This window comes from Lampris incognitus, chromosome 21 (assembly GCF_029633865.1).
Source record: "Lampris incognitus isolate fLamInc1 chromosome 21, fLamInc1.hap2, whole genome shotgun sequence".
Taxonomy (NCBI): Eukaryota; Metazoa; Chordata; class Actinopteri; order Lampriformes; family Lampridae; genus Lampris; species Lampris incognitus.
Genome location: NC_079231.1, coordinates 4,267,263 through 4,291,558, shown reverse-complemented (window position 1 = coordinate 4,291,558; position 24,296 = coordinate 4,267,263). Strand labels below are relative to the sequence as shown.

The 24,296-nt window shown below is 47.1% G+C and overlaps 1 protein-coding gene across 4 annotated transcripts in view; it reads left to right on the top strand.

Moving 5' to 3' along the window:
• Nucleotides 1-1,403: 1,403 nt before the first annotated feature.
• The window catches only part of LOC130131717 (proteoglycan 4-like), a 36,596-nt gene continuing 13,703 nt past the window's right edge, over nt 1,404-24,296 (top strand). Inside the window, exons 1-6 of one of the 4 annotated variants that reach the window (XM_056301506.1) lie at nt 1,424-1,445; nt 10,841-10,884; nt 18,193-18,373; nt 18,543-18,615; nt 19,145-19,287; nt 19,827-19,922. The gene's annotated coding sequence lies outside the window, so the exon portion shown is untranslated. Of the gene's footprint in view, nt 1,506-10,840; nt 10,885-18,192; nt 18,374-18,439; nt 18,616-18,937; nt 19,288-19,826; nt 19,923-24,296 lie in introns of those variants that run through there. The other 3 variants (XM_056301507.1, XM_056301505.1, XM_056301508.1) reach the window with 3 other exon arrangements.

Genomic DNA, 24,296 nt, shown 5'->3' with positions numbered 1-24,296 from the left:
TATGCACTTGAGCTCGCTTGCTGGAGGGAGTGTGTCGACACACACACACACACACACACACAAACAGTTTGGTTGTTTGTTCTGCTTATGTTGAGAAGACACGTTGTCATGGGGATATCTATCTCATGATCTCATGGCGGATTCAGACACTGAGCCAAGGTTTGTGTGTGTGTGTGTGTGTGTGTGTGTGTGCGTGTGCGTGCGTGCATGTATGACCTTGTATCTAATATCCCTAATTCTTCATAGTGGATCTTGTTTGTGTTTGTGTCTGTGCATGTATGACCTTGTGTCTAATATCTAATTCCTCGTCGTACCGCTTGTTTTGTGTGTGTGTTTATCTAGTTGTGTTATCACAGCTAGTTTTTTTTGCTAATCTTTATATCTGGCCAGTATAACAGTAGGTTCAGAGAACTTGTGCACTGCTCTATTCCCTGTGCCAAGGTTCAAACACCAAGCATGGCCAAGGCAATGACGACAAAACAGACAAGTTTCCATGACAACAGTACAAAAGTTCAGTAACCTCCGAGCCAGAACTGGGACAAAAATTACTTTGCAGGGGGACCATTCAGGATGTTTTGTTTTTTAAGACTTTGGTGATATGGAGCAGCGTAAAGCATGTGAGCTGAGCTGCAGTCTGGACTGCCGTGTCTGAGTTGCACCACAGAAATCTCCACAGTTGCACAACTTGCCTACACCTCCTATAGTTAGACTTTGGAACTCCTGTATCAGCCTCAGTACATGTTCAGTACATGGCTGATATATCTAACACCAGCTATCATCGATCCGGTCTCAGCAGGTGCACCACACACTGTGTCATCCGACTGTAGTGTTTGCCTGTTCATACATATACAGCGGGCGATTATGCCTAAAGGCCCCAAGGTCTGTTGATGTTAAAAATGGCCACTTGCAGGTGTGAGGTAATAATATCACCCCTCTGCCTTTCACACCAAACAAATAAGGCCCAAATGCATGCAAGGAGTCATCCAGTTCAAATGGTATAATTTAAAGATGGCAGTATATTGTTGCATACAGGATGTTCAACGTACCGTAGATCGAAAGAAAAGTGGCAAAATCAAGAGAACGAAAGAAACAAACAAAGAAGCATAAACTAATGCAAATTATTGTTATAGTTATCATTTTTGGGTTTTATCTCCTTGAGGATAAGCCAGTCATCGATATCTACATTATTCCCTGATGGGACAGACTTGAAAAGGATCAGAACCATTTCACAAGTCTGAACATCTGATACAGTTTGCTTCCATGTTATGTGTTCTCAGGAAAGGCGCCCCAGTGTGGCGTTGCAGCTCCGAGAAAGATCCCATGAGAGGAAAAGGTGTGAGTAGCCGAGGTGACCTTTCACCACAACAGTCACCATAGCAGAGGATAAATTACAGCAGCCCTGCAGTACAGACGCCGTGATCTCCTGTTCAATCCACAGCATCCAGGTTGTGCAACGGGGGGCCAGCCGGACAAGGACTTGCATGTGCATGCACATAAACACACAGGTACACACACAGACAAATCAATGTGTTGTTTTGTGTGGTTTAAAATAATAGTCTGCTGTGTAGTGCATGCCACTGTACTGCCAAAAGCGAGACACTGCGCTTTAGCAACTTGCATCACCAAGAGAAAAGTCCGCTCGCCCAAGGTCGCCCAGAGAGAAACAGGCCTTGCATGCTATTCATATAGGACTGTTGAAACAATGCACTCTCACATTTATACAGCTCTGTGCAGTCTCAAATTTCCCTTGACGTTAGATACACGTCAAGAGAGAGCCACACCGGGGACACCAGATCCCTTTTTTCAGTAATGTTGTTTGCCAATTGCACCCAATCCAAGGCAACGAGAACTTTCATGGGTTCATTCATTCATTTGCTTAACCCGCTTAATCCAATTACAGGTCACAGGGGGTTATCCCAGCAAGCCCGCAGCCATGCCTGTCCACTGCAGCCCCCCCCCCCCCACACACACACACACAATAACTCACATACCACTCATACTGCTGCGCAATTCAGAGTCTCCGTTTCAACCAACATGCATGTTTTAGGACTGGTGGGAGCAATTGGGAGGAAACCCACAGGAACACGTTGAGAACACGCGAGCGCCACACAGAAGGACCGAGGTCCAATCCAGGATCCTTTTGGTGGGGAGACGGTGATACCCACTAAGCCACCATGCTGACCCCGCAACCTGTGATGGAAACCTTTCTTTGTAAATCCAGCAGAGGGCAGCAATCATTAACTTTTAGGTTGGGCCTTTTGTCTGCGGGGAGCTTTCATCTTGCTGAACAAGTTTAGCTTTGTCCAGTTGGTCCTGATCAACGCCGTGCACACAAATCATGTAAGCCGAATACCACAGACTGGAAAAAAAACACTTGTTTTGGGCTGCCGTTGCACGTTAACACACTCTGAGCCATTTCTAGTCAGGTGATGTTCCTTAGCTGAGTGAACTTGAATTACAGGCGGTTACGCAAAATCATAGATTTTGAGGCAGACTTAATACATTTACAGAGCATGGCTTGTACAATTTAAGTTTGTTGGAGAAAGCCTATTGCATGCTCAAACTTTACCCTAGAGAAACCTTGCATCTCAAGAAGTACTTCTGGAACAAGGACGCCACTGGATTGCTTGTTAGATTGAGTTGAAAGGTGGCTATCTCCGATAAACAGGTCGGTTTTGGTTTCATTGAAATTGATGCAAGAAGTTTAGTTCCTGTTTGTTTCAGTTTGATTAAACCAGTGTTGTTTCGTCCATGTGGCACCACTGCTCAGTGATGGCCGATGAGTATGAAAGTGAAATCCGCTTTATTTGACGATCGGATTGTATTCTTACCACAAATGTGTTCTCTGCATTTAACCCATCCTATTGTATAGGAGCAGCGGGCAGCTGCAGCGCGCGGGGACCAGCTCCAGTTCTTCTTTCCATTGCCTTGCTCAGGGGCACAGGCAGGAGTATTAACCCTAACACGAATGCCTTTTTGATGGTGGGAGGAAACCAGAGCACCCAGAGGAAACCCACGCAGACGCAGGGAGAACATGCAAACTCCACACAGAAAGGACCTGGGATGCTCTGGGGTCCGAACTCAGGATCTTCTTGCTGTGAGGCAACAGTGCTAACCACTGGGCCACCGTGCCGCCCGTCAGTATGTGGACTTCATTTCAACCAAACGGGCTCTACTATTTAGTAGACCTTCAACCAGAAAGGGTGTAACCAAAGAGTTAAATCAGCAGATTAAATGTTTCATTGAAGAAACGCTGCATGCCCTCAAACCTAAATGCTACTTACTACCTGCTGCTGCTTTAAAGGAGCCTGGACTCAGGCGGTTGTACTGGACTCCATTGAGGATGAACTGGCTGCAGAAGATTAAAGGGTCACAAGTTTACAGCTGGTTGGCAAGCTGTCGCTCTGTCCTTGGAGTACGTCTCCGCCATCCTGGACATCACATGAATGACCGCTTTTCTACCGCCAGTCGGTAGCTCACTGGTCATGTCCATGGATAGGCCCGTGTCCCTCTGTTGACCCGTGTCATACTTAATGGGCATGCTGTTATGGCTTGATTGTCCTCGTTGCAGGGCATCAGTGAGACCGAGCAGCTGTGTCAGAAGTCATCTTTCCATTCAGTGAATACTGCATTCATTTCCCATGAAGCTTTGCAATTTCAAAACAGCACTAACAAATGGAGGGTAGGCTGAATTGCTCTCAGCAACAACAACAAAACTGTGATATCGCTGCACACCATGTAGAGTAAAATCAGTCTGTGGAACCAAGTGGGAAATAAGAAGTAGGTGAAAAAGGCAGGCTCGTGGAAAATGAGGGAGACACTGAAGGAGAAAGAAAATAATGAGAGGGGGGGGGAAACAAATGGGTAAATAACCCCACAGATATCACTCTTGGGTGGGCCTTGATGTGCGCTCCTGATCTGTCGGTCCATCTGGACAGCAACAGGATTACAGGATCGGCGCTGGTCTACCTGCATTTTTGCCCCAAATGTACCATAAACAACATTTCTAAGGTTACTTTGAAAGCATAATTATTTGCAGCTTAATGAAATGTGATCGTTGGTATAATGAAGTTGGTAACATTAGATGTCTACTTTAATCAAAGCCAGATAAATGCTGCAGTATTTGAGGTTAATCCAATTTAAGCTAATTTGCTTTACTGAGCTTGTGAAGTCCAGTTATTGTTTTTTGATCCATTCGCTGCAGTAGGAATCTCATTTTGCTGCCAGTGCCTCTATTATCCAGACCTGGGGGGCAGTCAGAGTGAAGTGCCTTGCTCATAGGCATGATAGCCGTATCATACAAGCAATGCTCCGGTTGCCAGTCGAATCAGGGTTACCCCTCCTCCTGCTCGCTCCTCATCCCTCTGGGTTATCCAGGACGTGTTTGTATCATACACATCAGGTTATTTGGACGCGAGGCTTTCCAGCGAATGCTAAAACCGCACCTCATTTGCCACAGTGTTATGTGTGCATGTGTAGCCTGGAAAGCTTATCTGCATTACCCAACCAGTGATCACCCTCGCTTTGTGTTTGTTTCTAATGCACTCATTTTGTGATCCCAGTGAGTGTTGTTTTAGTTTCATTTGTTGTATGAGTAGACGTGATCCTGGACCTGCGCAGGTGGTCAAATCCGTCTTTAATTGGTCGCCCATTGCCTAAATACAACACTCATCGGATCCTTTTTCCTTTCTCTATTTCTGTCATTCAACCCTCAGCCGTGCATCCACTCTTTCTCATCTTCCCCAATCCCTCCTCTTCCTCCCTCGCTTACGCTCCGTTGCCCAAATACAATTTCAGTGGGCTTTACTTGAGTGAAATAACAAATTTACTTGCGCTCTCTCTCTTGCTCTCTCACTCACTCACTCACTCACTCACTCACTCACACACACACACACACACACACACACCAGGAAGTCAACAGTCTTTCTTCTGTGAATTTATGCTTTTCAACCCCCGGGGGATCTGTGAGCATTTCTTCTGTTGTCTCTCTCTCCCTTTGTGTGTGTGTGTGTGTGTGTGTGTGGTTGTCTGTCTGTCTCTCTGCGCATGCATGTGCGTTTTGTATGCACATGTACTATTTCCTCTATGTTCCCTTGGGTGTGGTTTGTGTGTGTGTGTGTGTGTGTGTGTGTCTACTCAAAGAAAAAACAACAGAGCAATCTGTGAATTGTGTTTTAAGTGTTTCCCAGTGCTAATTCTGTGATTTATAAGACGTAAAAGTTTAAGACATTTGTAGATTAGAGTACCACTTAGTGGAATGGAAAGTTACATGAGCAACATGTGCTGTAAATGACGGCTCTCCAGATTTATGTCCTTTAACCAGTAATCACACTAAATTACATGTGTGATGGGGCGGTTTTGCAGTGTGTCATTTGTCTGTGTGTGCAGCACGGTGTTGCAAGCCATGGCCCTGCCCTTATTAAGTCTCTATGCACTGGCTGGCCAATGCCCCCCCCCCGCTCCCCCACCCTTAGCATTCCCGCCTGTGTTTCTGTGTTTATGTGCCTGGCCTCGAGGTTGAAATGATCGCCCTGTAATCTCTGCCGTCAAGCAACCAACAGGCCCACAGCTAAAATTAGGGGGTCATCCAATCCTCTGCACCGTAGAGGAAAGGCAGAGAGAGAGTTGAAAGATCGCCTACTGGTTTCTGGATGAAGGCCAGCCCAGCAGTTTACAGTACACTGCAGTCTTCTCTGGGCTACATCTGTCCTCCGCCGGTCTCGGGTTCATCTGTCCAGGGACTCGGGAGAGGAAGCGCTGATTTAGGATGCGTCGATGCCAAGTGATCTGTTCGAACCGTACGCAGGGACAAGGCGTGCTCCAAAACCTCTTTGAAAACGTTGTTTGAGACGTTTTAAGGTTTAAATCCGAGGTGGCCAGTGGACTCAGGGACTTTAGATCAGTGGATCTGAGATGCTTTCTGATCCTCCTTGCAACTTTTTTTTTTTTTACTTTCTAAGCGTTTTTATTTGTGTGTGTGCACATATGTGTGTGCATGACTGTGTGCATGTGAAAACGCAGGACAAAAATTGAATTTTTGCAGTTTCCTGTTAGTCTTATTTGAGAAGAAGGGAACTGCTACGTTGAAGCGTTTACTTTCTACTTTTCATATCTACGAACCTTAACCTAAAATTCACTTTGACATATTTTGAAATTCCCTTACCAATAATGACGTGATGAAATGAAGTCCTGCCATAAAGTGTTCACACAGCTCGGCTTCCTGGCCGTGTGTCCGGTCTGTTCGTCAGTGAACCACTGCCAGGGCCGTTTTACAAGGCAAATGCAGCCTGGTGTTTGCTGTCATGAGAGCGTCGGTGTGTAATCAGCACATTAATGAACGTCAGCATCCTGAGCTCGTGTCTGATTTACAAGCTAAGAGGAGATTTGCTCTTAAAATGCTCTCCGTTTGCTGAGCAAATAATTGGGGTCGTAAACCTTTGGGCCCTCAAGCACCCTATAGACATAACTGATAAACTCAGTAGGATCACATACTGTATAGGCAGGGGGGGGCTCAACCAAAGTTTCAACATGAATACTCAGTCGCCATTGAGCAAATCATAAACTCACTGAATGATATCTTGATGAAAATGACTTTTTTTTTAATTTTCCCCCCATTTTTCACCCCAGTTGTACTTGGCCAATTACCCCACTCTTCAGAGCTGTTCCAGTTGTTGCTCCACCCCCTATGCCGATCCGGAGAGGGCTGCAGACTACCACATGCCTCCTCCAATACATGTGGAGTCGCCAGCGCTTCTTTTCTCCTGACAGTGAGGAGTTTCACCAGGGTGACGTAGCGTATGGGAGGATCACGCCATTCCCCCCAGTTCCCCCTCCCCCCTGAACAGGCGCCCCAACTGACCAGAGGCACTAGTGCAGTGACCAGGACACATACCCACAGCCGGCTCCCCACCCACAGACACGGCCAATCGTGTCTGTAGGGACGCCCGACCAAGCCAGAGGTAACATGGGGATTCGAACCGGCGATCCCCGAGTTGGTAGGCAACGTAATAGATCACTACGCTACCCGGACGCCCCAGTAAGGTTTTAGGTGGTTTAAGGTGTTACGGGCGGCACGGTGGCCCAGTAGTTAACACTGTTGCCTCACAGCAAGAAGGTTCCTGGGTTCGAACCCCAGGCCGTCCCCGGTCCTTTCTGTGTGGAGTTTGCATGTCCTCCCCGTGTCTGTGTGGGTTTCCTTCAGGTACTCAGGTTTCCTCCCACCATCAAAAAGACATGCATGTTAGGGTTAATTCTCCTGCCTGTGCCCCTGAGCAAGGCAATGGAAAGAAGAACTGGGGTTGGTCCCCAGGCGCTGCAGCTGCCCACTGCTCCTATACAATAGGATGGGTTCAATGCAGAGAACACGTTCATTGTAAGAATACAATGACAAAAATAAAGTAGCTTTCTTCTTCTTCTCTTATGGGAGTGACTGACCCATCAAGCGCCAAGACAGGAGTGACAGATGGACACAGAAGAAGAGCAAGAGAGAGAGAGAGAGAGAGAGAGGGAAAGACCTTAACAGATGATCATAACAATTGGGAGAGAGAACAACCCAGACAGACAGACAAAATGACACCGTTGGTGAGACAGAGACTGACTGCAAAAATGCAGCAGGAATATCACAAAAAGTAAAATATTGCCAACATTTTAAACGGGAAACGGTGTCTTGTGATATCCGGGTGTGTCGCTGTCCAGTAACGCCGCTTCCTCCCAGGTTAATTCAGCATTTGGAAACGTTCATCGGCAAGATGTGGTTCAGTGTAATCCAATTCCTTGGTTTTCTAGGTTTTGCCTCGCTGGTCCGCGGCTGTTTCCTCCATGCAGTCATCCACAGTTTCCCACTAGGCAGGGTCATTCTTTCATTTCTCAGATGTGTGTGCTCTAACGTTACGTGCAGAGCGGTGTAGGCTCGGACCCTGGTGCACTGTACTGTAGATATAGTCGTGACTCGCCGGTTCAGATCACACGTCACTTCTGCCAGAAGGAAACCCCATGTTAAATGTTCAAAAGTCAACTTGTCATGACTTTGGTCTTATACATAAGGGGTGATTTAGTTGGATAGTTACGGCTGGCAGGGCATGATATGGGTTGGAAGCAAGAAGAATTAGTAGTGGGTCATCTGTGTAACAGGGAGTGCCTGCTTAAAATTAGCTTACCACGCTATTGATCGATCTACCAGATAGATAGAGGGAGAGAAAAAGAGAATTTAAATAGCTAATGGAGGATCTATAGACTGCACGAGTTGACCTGCAATAATTATTTTCATCTATCCATCCATTATCCAAGCCGCTTATCCGAAGTCAGGTCGCGGGATTGCTGGAGGCTATCCCAGCAGTCATTGGGCGGCAGGCGGGGAGACACCCTGGACAGACCGGCCACCAGGCCATCACAGGGCCCACACAAACAGTCACACCAAGGGACAATTTAGTACAGCCGATTCACCTGACCTACATGTCTTTGGACTGTGGGAGGAAACCGGAGCACCCGGAGGAAACCCACGCAGACATGGGGAGAACATGCAAAGTCCACACAAAGGACGACCCGGGACGACCCCCATGGTTGGCTAACCCCGGGGTTCGAACCTAAGACCTTCTTGCTGTGAGGCGACCGCGCTAACCACTGCGCCTCCGTGTCACCCTGAAATAATTATTAGTAAATGTTAAAGTTTTAGTTTCTCAGCCATCATCTTTCCACAAATACTCTATTGAAAAGAAATAATCAACTGAGTGCTGGGTCTACTTCTATTAAATAGACCTCGTGCCATGTACCAAAATACATCCACCAGTATGTCCTTCCACCAGGGACGTACTTCAACCTTTGATTCTGGTGGAGAGACAGAAATCTCACAGAAAAATTCAAGGCTGTTTTGTGATAGCAGTGAAGTGCATACCTACATACGTGGACATGAGACTCCGAGGTACTGTAACTCTGGTGCCGAGGCTTTGGCCCTCTGCAATGCATATGAGTCATCCTGGCAGAAGAATGTACCTAACGTCCCTTTGCACACCCCACCGCCTATCTGCTCCCAAGCCCTGGGCCCCATTCCATACTGACACTGCACCAGTCCCCCCTGAGCTGTGACATGCCAACCGCCATTCCCATAGTGTGCCAGAGGAAAATAAGAGGGAAGAGACTCTGATGTAAAACAAAAATCCACAAAAGGTTCACGGAGCCCGTCTCTTAAGGAGCTCCACCGAATCTGGACAAAGTTTCTCATGCAGAAGCGGGGTGGATTAAATTCCATATTGCATACTTGTTACCAATAAACCCGCATGTTTCGGTGCCATGACATCACTGTCCCCTCCTTGTCTTTCCCTCTTTGCTGTGGACATGCCTCGGTTGCCTTAAATAAGAGGGAGCAGGGAACATGTTATTGGGTCGTCAGAAAATAGCCCGATAATTGACCCTGTCATTCGATGAACGCCGGGGCCATGCAAAGCCCGCAGAAAGCCACGCTAAGCCCTCTCATCTCAGTTGTGGGGTCAATTTCTGTGGCAACACCAAAGCACAGATAGGGAACGTAATGGAAGTTTGCGCTTAAGATAAAGGGGGGGCATTTGCTGACCCTTTTTTTATGTTATCTTTCCAGTGCAAATTCAACGTCAGGCATGCACCTGTGCAGCCTTTTCCATTCATGGGTTATATGCTGAGAATTTAGCAACCAAACTAATTCCCTGCTGAGAATACAATGCAGAAATAGCAGTGAGCTTGACTTACATTTGGCAGACATGACGCTCATACAAATAAAGGCTTAATTTACATAATGCACTGCTAGCATGCAAGCTAATGTCGGCCCATTAATGACCCAGACAGCTGCAAAAGAAAATTAGCTATTAAAAAACCCCTGCTTGTTGCAGTTATAAATGTTGCCATCCCATGTGGTGTTTGATCAGCAGTTGCTAGCGAGCTGTGGTGTGTTATGAAGGATGCAAGTTAATACTAACATGTACCGTGTGTTAATGCTGCTGAACCTGGCATATGCTACATCATGCACATAAACAGACCAGCAATGCAAAGGATCTGCTTTAAGGTGGAAAATTTGAGGAAAACAAAAATAGAAACTTCTAAATAATTATAAGGGGGTGCAAGAATGGGAAAACAGATTTAAAATCAAAATCTTCTTCTCTGATATGAACTGAATACAATTAAAAAGGTGACCCAACCAAGGAGCCCAGGGTAAATGTGACCCTTGCAGCTCTGCAGACATTAACTCAAAACTCTTGAAAGCAACGCTGTAACCTGACTGAGGGAAGCATGCGAGCCATGCCGGGCCCTCTGAGGAACGCACTGTGTGCATGGTGCTACATTCCAATGCCCCATTTTCTGCTGCGTCACGGATGCAGCCGACCCAGAAAACAGCTCACTCTTAAGCCTGTGTGCAGTGGGCATGAGCAATATATTGACTGCACCAAGGAGAAACTGAATTAAGTAAGGAGGGTGATAAGTTTGAAGGGTGTGCAACTGAGATCAGTGGTTATATCTATTCAAGTTTTGTGTAATTTCTGATCACAAGATGTCACGTTGGATGTGATGCTCAGTATTAAGGCAACTCTTTGAGAGGCAATATCTAATTGCTTTGCATGCATCGCCGTCTTAATGTTATCAGTGCATTTCTCCCACTTAATGCTGCACCTGGCAAAGGCGTGTTTGAAGCGATAAATTGATGGCTGGCACTTTTTTATTTCTTTTTGTCCATTAACGTTGCCTGTGCAGCCGTTGTTGTTAACATGCAGATCAGCATGCACAAAATACATGAAAGGCACTTTATGAGACTATATTGAGCACCCAGCTTTTTCATATTGCTAGTGTCCTAAAATTACTGCTCATATTTTCCATCCAGGGTCTCCTGCTGACCTTCAGAAGGGAAAATCTGGAAAATACATGGTAATTACACTGAAATACACAATTTTGGCCTCTCAGCGACACTGTCGACGTAACACACACAACAAGCTAACAGGTGGCGTTAGTGTTTGTGGCCCTGCTGGTTAAGGTGCGTGTCATGTATTTTGAATGCTATGGGTTTAAATCTGATGTGCAACTTTTGCAAGTTTTGCAAAAATTGATTCTCAGCATCAGCCTTCTATTGTTTTTTTCCTCCAAACATCCCTGCATCTAATTAAGCGATGCACAACTATGACTAAAATGAATGAAATGACACCATATCTAATCTAAAATCTTCCCATATTTGACAATAAACAGAATGCAGAGGTTTAGTCTTGATGGCTTCACATAGATGTATTCTGGAAGATGATCATAAAGACATTACTGTGTTTGAACTCGCGCTCTTGTTGGCCCTGGCTCTCTGTGTGCTCATTCGCTGGGTCTAAGTTTGCTATTTTGCCGAGTGTGTCGAGGGCAATATGAACTGTCAACTGACAGACATAAAACTTCGGCCCACCCTCCGTTGTCATCCACCGCTGATCGTTTTTAATACAGTGCAGAGGGCCATTTATCACCGGTGGTCCACGGTGCCCTAATGTAATGTAATGCAGCGCTGTCATTACTCAGTTTTACACTGGTGTGGAGAGGAGCGAAGACTGTGCAGGTCGAGATGCACCGGGGGACAGCTAGTCACATGTGGCCATGTGGAGAGATACATCAGAAGAGTCCTGTGTGAGAGGTTAAAGATGCTAAATGTTTGATTGGCTAATGGGTTTTGTTTTTTTCTTAATGATGCCAAAAGAACTTATGAGGTTGCAGGGAAAGGACATAGATGTTCAGGGATGTTGCTATTCACACGTGTCCACACATGCACACGCACGCTCACAGTTTAAAGCATACAGACATACATCACTATGTCACATATTTCAAGAATAATATTTCACAAGGGCGTCCGGGTAGCGTAGCGGTCTAGTCCGTTGCCTACCAACACGGGGCTCTCCGGTTCGAATCTCTGGCTTGGTCGGGTGTCCCTACAGACACTATTGCCGTGTCTGCAGGTGGGAAGCTGGATGTGGATGTGGGTATGTTCCTGGTCGCTGCACTAGCGCCTCCTCTGGTCGGACGGGGCGCCTGTTCAGGGGGGAATAGCGTGAGCCTCCCACGTGCTACCTCCCCTGACGAAACTCCTCACGGTCACGTGAAAAGAAGCAGTTGGCGACTCCACATGTATGGGAGGAGGCATGTGGTAGTCTGCAGCCCTCCCCGGATCAGCAGAGGGGGTGGAGATGGGGATGGCTCGGAAGAGTGGGGTAATTGGCCAAGAACAGTTGGGGAGAAAAGGGGAAAAATACAAAAGTAATAATAATAATAATATTTCATGGTACATTACAAGACTTGATCACTTAAACTGTACAAGTCTGAGTTGCAAAAATGGGACTTTTGTCTTGTCTAACAGATAGTGATATCAAAACTGCCCTGTTGCCCCAGGCCAAAAGTTATTTCTTCCTAAAATGTAGGGATACTGTGCTAGTCATGTTGTGCACTGTTACTTGTTTTCGTGAAAATGAGTTGTTTGAAGGCGGAGGTCAGCGGACCCGAGCTGTGGCTCTGCAGGTCTGACGCTGGTGTTGGACAACATTAGCATTTCTCCCCTGATGTATAAATATATATAGTATTCTCTTCCCCGAGCCCTCGCTGGTCGGTATTCTCTGAGGGAAACCAGATCCCCGGGACTAAAAGTGAACCAACTTCATTGCTCCAAAGGGAGCGTCGCATAGCTTTCCAACCACATTTAATACTTGCACTGGATGACCCTTCAGCCCCTCTGTATCTGATGGGCTAGCCTCGCCGCCGCTATTGTCTTACCCCTATACAAGCTAAGCTAAACTTAGTCACGCTTGGACAGCCACCCTGAACAAAACTGCTTGAAAACAGCCAAATTTGTCACGTTCTGCATGGTCTTTCCATCTAAACATGTGCCAAACTCTCTGTTTTGCATTTTCGTTAGATCTTGTTCAGTCTTCGTCTCTCGACCCATTACAATGCTGCATGATAGACTCTTGTCTCCCTATCAAATCACACACAAACCAAGGAATTTTGCCACATTTGCCAAACATAAATGATGTTGATTCTTCACTTTTCAAGTCCCCATGCAGGCAAAATCGTTGCATAGTTAATACAGTGTCATCACAAAACCATTTTCCTATACATCGTTTTTCCTATACATTAATTTTCTGGTGCCCTGATTTGAATTTCATCTAAAATTTGGGCGACCTGTTCCGTAAACATATCATTTAGTCAACAAAGGGTGCAATGCAATGCTCCTTTTGACATTTTTCTTCCTTTTTAGTTGAAGTGTTTAAAGTGAGTGTGTAAAGGGCAGATGACTTACATTTTATATCCAATTCTGGCAGTGGGAAATATCAGTTTGACTGATGCTCCACTCCAAAACCTTAATATCCCTACAGAAAACTCACCCTTGTAAAAAATGTTTTTTACAAGGGTGAGGAGATTAACCAGTTGTAATGCAGCCATAGACAGGACTTTGATATTCTGCCTCTTGGATCCTCACTGCTGTTCCTTATACGTAATAAATCCACAGGAATTAACGACATTATGACTTTCATCATTGCCCAGACTTGTTTTTTTAACCATAAATCATCTCTTTTACTGCATAGGAGAAATGAAAGACAACACGGCTTGGCCCTTCTTTTTTTTTCAAAAGATCCGGATGATGTGTTGATAATGCAGTTAAAATATATCGTTGCTTTGGCCGAAACTCAACTATCTCAACCATTCTGTCTCCATTCACCTCAACTACTGGTCTGAGCCACTCGCCGAAAGATGGATGAAGTGATGAGGATGTTGGGCAAATGCTTTCGATGTGACTATACAACATTCTCACAAGTGAAATGTCATGCAATACTTGACTGATCCCCGTAAGGAAATCATCTTTTTGCTCGCCCTCTGTCCCGGCGAGGTCAACCTCAGAACAACTCCCATAGGGCCAGTACATATACCATGCTGACTAGTAACCCGATCATAAACCCATAAAGGCATTACGCCAGCTTTAGAAAGTCACGTACACACCCTCATTTGTTTCCATTACTGGGGTATGGTCAAAATGGGATGACATTTTGACATGGAGACACCTTGATTATTTTTGCTCGATCCTTATAATTATCAGTGCATACAGTAAACGTCCGTGTCTGGTTTCTTTCAGCTTTTTTGAAACCGGGCATCGGAAAGGTCACCAGATGTGATGAACCAAATGGGGTCCGTGAAACGCAAAAACAAAAATATCCAGCAGTTAACTATAGGCCAGGATGGGAAATAGGAACGCTCCTATTCTGGTGTTCTGCAACGTTGTGTAAAGAATGAAAAAAATACAAGTACAGGCAGAAGAATGATCCGGTATGTTTGCTTGAGGACTGTTGCATACTGCCACAGTCGAACTGTGACAAAAACAGGAAGTATTGCATTGTTAAGCGAATGTTCAAGTGACATGGCAGACGACTATGCTGAGATTTGCCCTTTGACCCCCAGCAGTGCCTCTGCCTCGGCCAGACATGTTTCCTGTAACTTGTTTTGAATAAAAAAGTCTGCAAAAGGTAACAGAATCCGTGTATACTCAGATACTGGAGAAATCTAAGGATCTCAAACCATGTCCACCCTCTCATCAAAACATTAAGTGGTCACTCCAAGTAATCAGGGTATTGAATCCATCCGTTGCAATGGTTCAATTAAGGAGGAAATGCATAAAAAAATGTAAAAATTATAGAAAATCCACAACTTTAGAAATATTTTACTTTCGCGTATCACGGAGTCAGACTGATAAAGCATTTGGTCTTTCTTACCAGGTGAGAATGTGCTGGTCCTGTTTGGCTGATCAGCTTCAACCTTTTAGACAAACTGTATTTTCACAGACATACTGTGGCTCATACTCATACTGGTTCTCAGGAATGAGAACATTCACAGACATACTGTGGCTCATACTCATACTGGTTCTCAGGAATGAGAACATTCACAGACATACTGTGGCTCATACTCATACTGGTTCTCATGAATGAGAACATTCACAGACATACTGTGGCTCATACTCATACTGGTTCTCATGAATGAGAACATTCGCAGACATACTGTGGCTCATACTCATACTGGTTCTCATGAATGAGAACATTCACAGACATACTGTGGCTCATACTCATACTGGTTCTCATGAATGAGAACATTCGCAGACATACTGTGGCTCATACCACCGAGCTGATGAATCAAACACCTTCACTAATACCAAGTAAGGCCGTCTAATCCCGCCTGCAGCTGGTTAAGTTCAAGGAGCCAGGAGGTGTGCCTTAATACTGTCTGGTTTAATGAGCTCTGACCCACTACCCTCAAACTGTCAATCAACCCACCGAGGGCCACGAGGGGCATGGGGAATGTCTGCTCATTCTTAATTTCATCAAACTGAAATGGCCGATTCTGTTTTTTTCCAGTTTTGACTTTTTAAACGAAAATATCTCGCCAACGTTTCCCATCAGCGATCATGTCATTTTGCTGAATGTTCTTGGTCAAAATCCTCGTAAGACATTAATGGCATCAGAATCTGTTCCCTGCAGCTCCGTAGCCGAATGGTTAGAGCACAAACCACGTGGTCCCAACTGTCGCCGGTTCGAATCCAGCCGGCAACGTTTAAACCGGGATCAGACAACACCATATTTTTGTCTTTCACGGTGGTCACCATGTCAGATAAGGCAACCATACATAATGCCATAAATTCTTGCAGTGTCCTGGTCGGGAGACTGGCAACACTACAACTATGACACCGACCAATCATCCTATGCTGCCTTTCACGAGCTTGCGCGAGTTCATAGGTCATCTGGGAGGAGGGTCAAGACACTGTCAGTCGTGTGAAGTTGGCGGTCTTGTGTTCCGAGACGAAAAAGAAGAAAACGATCGTGGACGCTGTTGCGGCTAGTGCTGCTGGGGAAAGGCAGGTGGCGAGTGTTGGACCAGATGTCCTACTTGCCAAAAGCAATGCGAAGCGGTGCGGAGGCCTCTCGCTTCCTGGTGCAGTGATCGCCGCGGGTCCATCAGGACCTCAGCATGTGGCCGCTCCTACGCAAGTGTGTCCGCAGCAGCACCTTCTCGTGGTACCTCCTGTTTTCACCAAGTCTGCTGCGGGGGCGACCGGGTTCCCGGCGGTATCACCGGGTGGGTCGACTGGACTCGTTAGCCTTGGTTGGCAGCCAGTCTAGAAGGCCAACTCTGATTTCAAACCCGGGTAGATGAAGCTCGTTAGCCTGTCAGGCAGTTTATCTAGGAGAAGGCCAACCCTGATTTCAAACCCGGGTAGATGAAGCTCATTAGCCTGTCGGGCAGTTCATCTAGGAGAAGGCCAACTCTGATTTCAAACCCGGGTAGATGAAGCTCGTTAGCCTGTCCGGCAGTTCATCTAGGAGAAGGCCAACCCTGATTTCAAATCCGGGTAGATGAAGATCGTTAGCCTGTCGGGCAGTTCATCTAGGAGAAGGCCAACTCTGATTTCAAATCCGGGTAGATGAAGCTCGTTAGCCTGTCAGGGAGTTCATCTAGGAGAAGGTCAACTCTGATTTCAAATCCGGGTAGATGAAGCTCGTTAGCCTGTCGGGCAGTTCATCTAGGAGAAGGCTAACTCTGATTTCAAATCCGGGTAGATGAAGCTCGTTAGCCTGTCAGGGAGTTCATCTAGGAGAAGGTCAACTCTGATTTCAAATCCGGGTAGATGAAGCTCGTTAGCCTGTCAGGGAGTTCATCTAGGAGAAGGCCAACTCTGATTTCAAACCCGGGTAGATGAAGCTCGTTAGCCTGTCCGGCAGTTCATCTAGGAGAAGGCCAACCCTGATTTCAAATCCGGGTAGATGAAGCTCGTTAGCCTGTCGGGCAGTTCATCTAGGAGAAGGCCAACTCTGATTTCAAATCCGGGTAGATGAAGCTCGTTAGCCTGTCGGGCAGTTCATCTAGGAGAAGGCCAACTCTGATTTCAAACCCGGGTAGATGAAGCTCGTTAGCCTGTCGGGCAGTTCATCTAGGAGAAGGCCAACTCTGATTTCAAACCTCCACTGCTTGTGGGTGTACTCGTCTACGGGAAGAAACCCCGAGGGAAAATCTGCATCGTCTCCATTGCCAGTCGTCTCACTGGTCTCGCCACCGGTAGTAGGTGGTCTCGGACGAGAGAGTGGGGTCGATGATGCGCAACTCTTCCTCACTTTAATCATCGTTACAAGTCACCAGTCATCCATCACAGGATGACTAGATGGTCCTCGAATCGGTTATAACAACTGGGGAATGCTAACTTAGCATAGCTTAACCAACTACTCCCTGGGTTGCTGAAGTGCCTCCGCTATTTCTCGCCAACATGCAGCCTATCGGTTTTGACTCGTCAAACAGCCGTCCTCCCGTGTCACCTCCCCGTCTTACGGCAGATTACCAATACCAGAAGGCTGTGGCTCTTCTTTGTTTTCTCTGCTATTGTGGCCCTTAAACAGATTAGGCTGTCACTACCAAGTCACACACCAAATGTTTGGTCCCAAGCCTTTTAAAGGTGCATCTGGAGCATGTGGCAGGGGTGACCGTCCTTCTGCCAGACCAAATATTTGCTCATGGGAGAGAGATTAGCGGGAATCTCACCATGAAGGTGAATGAGCGAGTGTGTTTACTCAACAGCAAGATTCGTTTAATGTTTTTACGCCCCCCCCCCATTACAATGAATTCTGGCTCAGTAAAGCACGCTTGTACCATGTGGGGGACATGTCAATCATGAGTGGGTCCTGTGCAACAGTTTTAGAAACCTGTAACAGGTCCAAAATGTCACATGTAGATTTTAGAGATAGGCTCCAGCATCCCCACGACCCTGAGAGCAGGATAAGTGATTTGGATAATGGATGGATGGATGGATGGACATAAATTCTTCATTGAACATGCAAGACATACATGGGCCCAGTCTTAAATTGGGTTGTTTTCTAATTGGAGCCCTTAAGTGATCATCTTTCTCACACAAAGTATGATTGTTGGGTTTTTTTTGTGATGTCCATCCTGATTTTTTTAGGAGTACAATAGCACTGTTTCTTCATGCTGTGCTCCACACCAGCTTTGCATTGAGGCTTGCATTATCGGAGGATAATTAGTTGCAGTATTCATTGGGTTGTCATTGTTAATTGGCTGGGTAAACTGGAAAACTAGGCCAAAATCAGATGCGTGCCGCAGAGGGCTGAAAATGTGTTGTGTGCATTTGTAAATGTGGCAGTAATATGTGTGTTTCTTTCTTTTTAAAAGATTTTCACCTCTCACCAAACCACAATAATCCTGGACAACGGTGCTGACACCTTTCTAGGACAGCGTCTTTCCTTGACTCCGCCGATCCCCACACCGCCCATGCATCATTCAGCTATCACTTCCACCATGATGCATCCCTCTTCATCCATCATGGCGTCTGCTCTCTCTCCTCTCAGTTCAGGTGAAGTCAATTCAGTAGACTCCATTGGCATGACATTTGACTCTCGCTGTCTACCTCTGTCTCGCTCCCTATCTCCCGCAAGGATCTTTCTAAACTGAGATGTGGGTAAAGGCCTGGTAACTTTATCCACCGCCCCCACCTCCCTCACCCCCGTCATCCCTGCAATTAGATATGACACGGTTGATGGACGCATTGCCCTTTAGAAATTCCCTGGCTGGTGTCCACACAAGACAGTATCGCCGGTAAGAAACTGATGAATTATCACTGCGGCTTTGATGTGGTGGGGATTTTGACCACGGGGCGCCTCTCCACCACTGGGGCGATATTGGGTTACACCCCTCTCAGCAGATTCAATTGAAAAAAAGTGTTGCTGGTACATCCTGGTTGTCACGTTGTTCCAAAGTGCAAGAAAGGGATTCCGGTGTAATTGAAGTCCAAGAAGGAGTTAAAATAAATCCACATCTACTCAACATAAAGGAAAAAAAAAAATCACCGGGAAGATAAGAAATCTTTCATGAATGCATGTGACAGTATCACATAATAAAAACACATTGCATCATGCAAGAAGTTTGACTTTTAGTTTTGCAATCTTAATCAAATGTGCCAGATGTTTTAATGGTAAACCTGGTTAAAATGAAAGCCAAACTAAATCAAATTAGAGCAAATCCTATTCACTTCAATTAGATTAAGATTAACAGGCATTCACCGTGCCCCTGGATACCTCCTGAAGCCTTTACCCCCCATCTCTAATCTCTCTCTCTGTCTAATTAGCAACAACCTCGCCACAATGCTGCCACCGCCGAGATTAAGACCTCCTCGCTGACTGGTCTGCAAATTCCGCTCAGCATTAGTCAGACTTCTCAATCCATCTGCGCTGAAGGTCGTTGTGCACCGTGCACAGTGCATCTACAATGGTGAGGCTTTTCTGGTGCAGAAAACATACAAATGAAGCACATTTGTGGGAAAAAAAAACGTTTCTGATGCAGGAGTGCATGTAACAGACCTATCTGAGATGCAGTGTGGTCATACCCCGTGTTCATGTAGGATTTCAGTATCTTCACCAGTGGCTTTGTAGGTGTAACATGTGCGTGTCGTCCTGTGCATACACACAAACACACACGCATACCCTTAACCTTTTGCTTGTATGATAATATTCAGCACCAAAAGTAAATTAGGGCATTGCATCACTGGAACATCAGTTTTACCACACACGCGCACATGCACACGTATAGCAGAGCAAAGCGGAGCCTCCTCCAGCCAGTCTTCAGCCTTACCTCTACAGCGAAGCCTTTAGCCCAGTTTGCTGCTGTTCCTCTGCAGTGTCACCGCCTGTGTCCTCAGCCAGCCAGCTGAAATGGAACGTTATCCTCTGTGTGAATCCCCAGTTTCCTCTGCTTTCCCTTCCGCCGGCGAGAGTCCCGTTAACCCTCTCTCTCCTCTTCTGTGTCCTCAGCTGGCCTCTGTACAATCCAGGTGTCGCAGTGGGTGAGAAAGAAAGGAGGAAGAGGAGTGCCTGTCTGTCCAGAAAGAGGGAGCACGCCTGTTCTGCGTATGTGTACGTGTGTGTGTGTACGTATACGTGTGTGAGTGTGTGCATGTGTCCTTGTATACGTGTGTGTATTTTTGTGTGTGTGTGCCAGTTTGTGAGCGGTGCTGAATGCTGTCTGTGGCTGGGGACTGTGAAGAGCGGTCGTGTCTGTGGGAGTGTATGAGAGAGAGAAGTGGGAGCGAGAGAGGGAGAGAGAGAGAGAGAGAGAGAGAGAGAGAGAGAGAGAGAGAGAGAGAGAGAGAGAGAGAGAGAGAGAGAGAGAGAGAGAGAGAGAGAGAGAGAGAGAGAGAGAGAGAGAGAGAGAGAGAGAGAGAGAGAGAGAGAGAGAGAGAGAGAGAGAGAGAGAGAGAGAGAGAGAGAGAGAGAGAGAGAGAGAGAGAGAGAGAGAGAGAGAGAGAGAGAGAACGGGGAGACAAGTACTGGCGTGTAGAAATCAGCCCTGTTACTGCTAAATTTAAACCAACCTCCCTTCTGACACCTTGAGCCACAGCTCCCTTCGCTATCTATCACGCGCGCACACACACACACACACACACACACACACACACACATCCAGTCATGCACACAGCTCTGACTCTGCCATATGGTCCTTGTCAGTGGTCTGAGCCCTTGGGAGTCTGCGGCTGGTCCTGGGGAGAGGAAGACAGTGGGGGTTGTTGGGGGGGGGGGGTGTTAATGTGAATTCAGGTTGATGCTCAGACGGTCTCAAATGGCTTTAAAGCCACAGAATTAGGCGTTGTTCTTCTCTCCCTGCAAACAGCAACACACACACACACACACAGTCCTGCCTGCACTCATTCATGTATAATGTCCCTAATATGCTTATCATTGCTAGTCCGAGGGTGCACAGCTTTAACACGGGATTTGATTTTTCACATCGATAGGGGACGCCTGTAATGACCAAATATGACGAAGCTCTCGATTGCTTTGGGATGATTTAATCGTTAAAACTAGCACGTTACGAAATGAACAGCATATCGCAGCTTTGAGCTCATAGCACATTATGGCTCGTGAGCCATCCAGGATCCTGCACCATTGTTTAGGACGGCAGTTTATTGGCTTACATGGATAGAGAAAGAAGGGGCACGTTGCCATAAAGCCATAGGTTATGGCTGTGTTACGTAGCATTCGGCTAAGGTCAGAGCCATGATAGGTTTATGGGCATCGTTTAGTTTTATATGTGATGTGGCGCTCGTGCAGACATCAGCCGCCCCCACATGAGTTTTCCATTTCAGCCCTTTTGTTTCCAGTCCGACCGCTTATTCTTTACTGATGTGCACGCCGGCAAAAAGGGGACAAATATCTGACCGTGGCGACTGGGAATAAAGCGGTCAACTTGTGTGTGTGGGGGGGAGTGGGGGGGCAAGGCCAAGAGTCCTCCAGCTGTCATTGGCTCCTCTCCTTGACACTTGGCCATAAATCTCTCAAATGGTGGAGGTCTAAATCTTTTTTTACCTTTATTTACCCAAGTGTGTGTGTGTGTGTGTGTGTGTGTGTGTGTGTGTGTGTGTGTGTGTGTGTGTTATTTAGCATGCATAAATAACACACCTCCACCTCCATGTGTGGTTGTGTGGGGGGGGCAGTCTGGGGGAACACGAGACACATTGAAGAGTCCCTGAAAAGAGAAATCTAGTTCGTTGACAGGCCCGCTCTGAACAGTGCTCCACTATGAGTAGCTGTAATTTAGGGTACGGCCCTTCATCCGTGGTGCCCGAACCTTGTCACGCCGTCATTTTGAAATAACGCCTCCGAATGTGAGACCTATGCAGCAGGTGGAGTCCTTGTAAAATGTCCCGTCGTTTTATTAACACAGCATTGATACTAAACATGCGGCAGTATTCATCAGTCAGCAAGAATGAGGCTAATTTATCTTCTTCGGCTTATTTAGCTGCGGTAGGCCCCGCTTGTCTGGCATCGCTCCAGGAAGAAAGGATTCACAGTCATTTCGAGGTGTGATGTGCAAGCGGAGCAGACAAAGCCGCAGGACAGTTTGGATCCTCTGAATTTAATGTTGGTTGCACATCTCATATCAGGTCATGTTTCATTTCCCGAAATCACGGAGGGCTTGTCTTGCTTATTTCCTCTTATGTATCGGGGAGCGTCGGGTAATTCTTAAACATGCCCAGTGATAAATATTATCCAGAATGATATTTGCTACTGTACTCCTGAATGTGTCAAAACAGCATGTGTGCTGGGATATTCATCACAGGGCGGCACGGTGGCTCAGTGGTTAGTGTGGTCGCCTCACAGCAAGAAGGTCCTGGGTTCGAACCCCGTGGTAGTCCAACGTTTGGGGTCGTCCCGGGTCGTCCTCTGTGTGGAGTTTGCATGTTCTCCCCGTGTCTGCGTGGGTTTCCTCCGGGTGCTCCGGTTTTCTCCCACAGTCCAAAGACCTGTAGGTCAGGTGAATCGCCGGTACTAAATTGCCCCTAGGTGTGAATATGAGTGTGTGTGTGTGTGTGTGTGTGTGTGTGTGGGCCCTGTGTGATGGACTGGCGGCCTGTCCAGGGTGTCTCCCCGCCTGCCGCCCAGTGACTACTGGGATAGGCTCCAGCATCCCCGCGACCTTGAGAGCAGCACAAGCAGTTTGGATAATGGATGGATGGATGAAGCAGAGCTTTGCAATAGACGTTAGCGATACACAGGGGCATCCGGATGGTGTGGCGGTCTATTCCGTTGCCTACCAACTTGGTCGGTTCGAATCCCCGTGTTACCTCCGGCTTAGTCGGGCGTCCCTACAGACACAATTGGCCGTGTCTGTGGGTGGGAAGCCGGATGTGGGTATGTGTCCTGGTTGCCGCACTAACGCCTCCTCTGGTCGGTCGGGGTGCCTGTTTGGGGGGGGGGGGGACTGGGGGGGAATAGCGGGATCCTCCCACGCGCTACGTCCCCCTGGTGAAACTCCTCACTCTCGGGTGAAAAGAAGCGGCTGGCGACTCCACATGTATGGGAGGAGGCATGTGGTAGTCTGCAGCCCTCCCCGGATCGGCAGAGGGGGTGGAGCAGAGACCGGGACGGCTCGGAGAGTGGGGTAATGCACAAACATGACTAACGAGCTAACTTCAACATATGTGTCTGAGACTAGAGCTGACGTAGCCACACCAGTGGACATTTGAGCTGAACTGAGGCTTCATGCACACACTCACTCACTCACTCACTCACTCACTCACTCATGCCTGACACTGGGGACATATGATGGCAGACGTGGATCCTCTAAGACAGCAGCACCATGTGTGTGTGTGCACACATGAACACAAACGCATACAAACAAACACGCGTCATGGCTCTGCTCTACATTTTATAGTGTATCATGTCCCGGGCTGGTCCGGATGTGTAACATTACCCCGCCCGCTAATAACAAGCATCACAAAATTAACCTCACTGACAGCTCCGAGCATGGCACATCGAAAACTGCAGGCCTAAGAGTTTCCGAGGAGCCATCAGTCATCACCGGCAGATAACTGTCAGGGGGGGTTGTTTGTGTCTGTATTTAAGTACACATATGTGTGTGTGTGTGTGTGTGTGTGTGTGTGTGATCTCTAGGTGTTTGGGGGGATGTTCCTATCACGTTAACCTCCAGGAAAACACCACCCACTGCCAAGCGACGAGTTGTTTTGCAGTTCCCGTTAAGATTCCTGATTCCCGCTCGTCGAGCCGCCTCATTCCTCAGCTCGGCTGATGTTGAGCTTGTAATGTACCCTAACTGGTGTATTTTGGTGCATTTAATAGTATGGCAGGGCTGATCGTGCAATGGCTCGCTAATAAAAAGACGCAGAACACGACTCCAAAGACAGTAATGACTGCTTTGCAAATAATCCGTGCCCAAATAATCCATGCCCAATCTGTGTCGGTCCGGCTGCCCACCGCCTATTTTAGGTTTCACACACTGGCAGATCTCCATGTCAGGAAGTTAGCCGGTCCTTGTCTAAATACCCTGTGTGCATTTGATATTAATGTGCGTCCAATTATAGTGGCGGCCTTGGCAAACAGTGTGGTGGCAAGTGAAGTTATAATGGGCATCAAGGGTTGCTGAAGTGCAGGAGGCAAACGCTCAGCGTGTCCCAAGGTGGTAAGATTTTTAACAAACATCAAGTCTTGTTCGTGTCGGCTGTGGCTCTCTGACAAGCCCGTGGCCGCATCTCTTTAACAGGGGGCGTCCAGCTAGCATAGCGGTCTATTCCGTTGTCTACCAACACGGGGATCGCCGGTTCAAATCCCCGTGTTACCTCCGGCTTGGTGGGGCGTCCCTACAGACACAATTGGCCGTGTCTGCGGGTGGGAAGCCGGATGTGGGTATGTGTCCTGGTCGCTGCACTAGCGCCTCCTTTGGTCGGTTAGGGTGCCTGTTCAGGGGGCGGGATAGTGTGATCCTCC